Consider the following 3073-nt stretch of genomic DNA (forward strand, 5'->3'; position numbering starts at 1 on the left):
TGTCACCCCAAGACTACTATATTTAGGTTTGGCAGGACCTCTCTTAATAAGCAATTAGGGTAATGAAGGCTGTCTCTAACCATGCCAATTCGATTTGTCTCCCCTAATTTCAATAACAGTAGCCTGGAAGCAGCACCAATTAAGTATACTCTTTATTAGGTGTAAAACTGACATCACTCCATCTTGAATACTGAGGTATAACATTAAGTGATTAACATTGAAATATGATACTATTCATAATCACGAAGACGCACTTGGGAAGGACTGAGTAAAGGGAACTAGGCTGGAAAAGGAAAATCTCTGCCAAGTATGAATGAACTATAAATAAAACCAACGTCCTCGAACTGAAGGAACTGATTATAAGAGTAACAGTTGATATGGTTCCGTGTATCTCGCACAGTTTAATTAGATTTAGAACATAAAGGGTTGAGAGAGAGAGAGAGAGAGAGAGAGAGAGAGAGAGAGAGAGAGAGAGAGAGAGAGAGAATCAAAATTAATTAACGGGAAAATTTCTCCCACCTTTTCAGAACCACTTCCCCCTCCCCATTACTGCTCCTCACTATTATGGTCTACTACACCCATGACTACACCCACTATACCTCGTCTTCCTTCCACGGTCGTCCTCCGTCTCCTCCCCTCTACCGTCACGCTCCTCCCTTTCCGTCACTCCTCTTCCCACAGATCCCGTAAACCCAAGGGAAGCGTGAGGAGTTGGCAATGAAGATGAGAACGTGAAGATCTGGGAGGCTGATCATGTTTTTTGTAAAAGTTATCGATAACGTTCTTATAGTACTGGCGTGTGATCACAAAATACTTATAATATTGTTGTATTATTTTGTGAAAACTTTGAAATTTGCCTGAAAACACCTGAAAACTTCGATGTCATCCGAAAAGCGTTTATCAGACTGGAATTATGAAAATTCAAGATGGCTGCTTTTGTGTACTTCTTGCTAATGACGTCACTGATCCCTCCCACATATCAAAATAGCTGCGAAGAAATTCATTACAGGACTCTAGATTTTGATCTTGAGGTGGCATTGAAAAATTTCATAAAAGACTGGAAATATCTGACAGAAAATTCAACTACGATTGATATTGGAGAGGTATTTGGGAAGGAGAGATTTTTAAGAGTATTTGAGAGATCGTGTGAAATAACTGAAACCTGCAGTAATGACAACCTTTGTGGGAGAAAATTGGTGGAACCAACTACTAAAAATGTCGAACGAACAGGAATGGGAAAAGGGAGTAAATATATGGAGAAAACAGATGACACTAGAAATATGGAGAAATCATATGACAGAAAGTTAGAAATAAAGGGAGATGGCTTGAAAAGAGTACAATCTTATGTAGCAAAAGAAATAGATTTAAAAAGGACAAGGAAGCCCAGAGAAGTAGGAAGAGAGGATGAAGACTTGACATCAGAAGAAAAGACAAGAAAAGCAAAACCAGTGATAGAGAAAAGTTGGAAGAGGATAGAAAAGTTAAAAGAAACAGTAACACAGGGAGAGAGAAATTTGACCATGGAGAAGCTGAGATCACCAGCAAAAGCTATAGACGAAAGTGATTTGAAAATGACGGGAAAACAGAGCCAAGCACGGAGAAGAGGAGACACTAATATCCCCGTCTTTTACATGCCGGGGAGTAAGAAAAAAAAAAGAACGTGTGCTTTAGTGAACGGGCTCCTGGGGGGTTTCAACACATTCAACTATCTCACTTTCGTCACCGGAGTCATTACGCTCGTCCTGAACGTTAACAACAACCTGAACAACAATAACAATAACAATAACCTGAACAACAACAACGATATATCCAACAACAACGTTAATGCCAACACCAACACACAGAATGCTAATCAGGTGACGTGAGAAGAGTTTTAACGTCATAAGCTTTGTATTTTTTGTCACTTTAAATATGAATGTTAATGTTTTATTGTTTGTAAAGCTTCTAATTGTCGATCTGTTTTCATATGCTTAGGACTCTTAATCCCATTCAGCTCAGTTGATAAATAATTCACACTGGAGGATAAATTTGACTAGTAACCAAGGAGATTTATTCGTATCTCATAACTTATCAAATACCATAAAATCACAACTTAGTATTTGAGTTCTGGAGTGGTCTAGTTCCGTCAGATAAAAAAAAAAAATGACTGTAGAGCTCTTGTAAGTATTATGGTTGAAACTACTGTATACCCACATACTGAAGCTGGGTGTATTGTTTTGATTCGACTTGGAGAAGAGGCCCTAAGCCGAGCCGAAACTTGTATTTTCACTATATGATGGCTGTTTATCTACTTGTCTGTCTATCTGTCTATCTGTCTATCTATCTGTCTATCTGTCTATCTATCTGTCTATCTGCCCATCTGTCTGTCTGTCTGTCTGCCTGTCACACTAAATACAACTTTGGGTAAAAATTTTGGCATTTGAATTGGTCATAGAAGCAGTGAATTTTATTATTATTATTATTATTATTATTATTATTATTACTACTACTACTACTACTACTACTACTATCATTATTATTAGTTTATTACCTTAAATTCGGGAAGGGCATACTATGATGGCTGGTTGGCGGCTCGCACTGGCATCAGGAGCGGGATCATAGGGCGACCGTTATGGTGGCCTATGTTGACTATAGTGCAAGAATAACCTTGGCACATGCTTCACGAGACACGCTGTATACTCGTGTACGTATAATGGTAATGGTTGGTTATGAAAAATCTTGCTACAAGTCTGTGACTGGAATCTTGGTGACATTTATAGAAGTTTTTGTACACCTTGCGAATGCGGTTACTTTGTTCAGATATCCTATATCTGTTGTACAGTATGTCTGATATACTGTACGTATAGTACAGTAGTTCCGTTTACTCGTGTCATTGCTATATCACTCTCTCTTAATTCTCAGGTGGTAATCTTTCCGCCTGGCCGGAAGCGCCGCTCACTGACTGACTGGCTATTGCACTTCTCCCGCACCAGCACCCACCACGACAGCCACCACTACAACACCAGCAACAGACAGGAGGCAGGGCAGAGAGTAGTAACGTGTGGGCTGTCAGAAGTGTCCGCCACTCTCTTGC

Source organism: Coenobita brevimanus, chromosome 57 (genome assembly GCF_032717465.1).
Source record: "Coenobita brevimanus isolate Jiangsu-jjx chromosome 57, ASM3271746v2, whole genome shotgun sequence".
In the NCBI taxonomy this organism is placed as follows: Eukaryota; Metazoa; Arthropoda; class Malacostraca; order Decapoda; family Coenobitidae; genus Coenobita; species Coenobita brevimanus.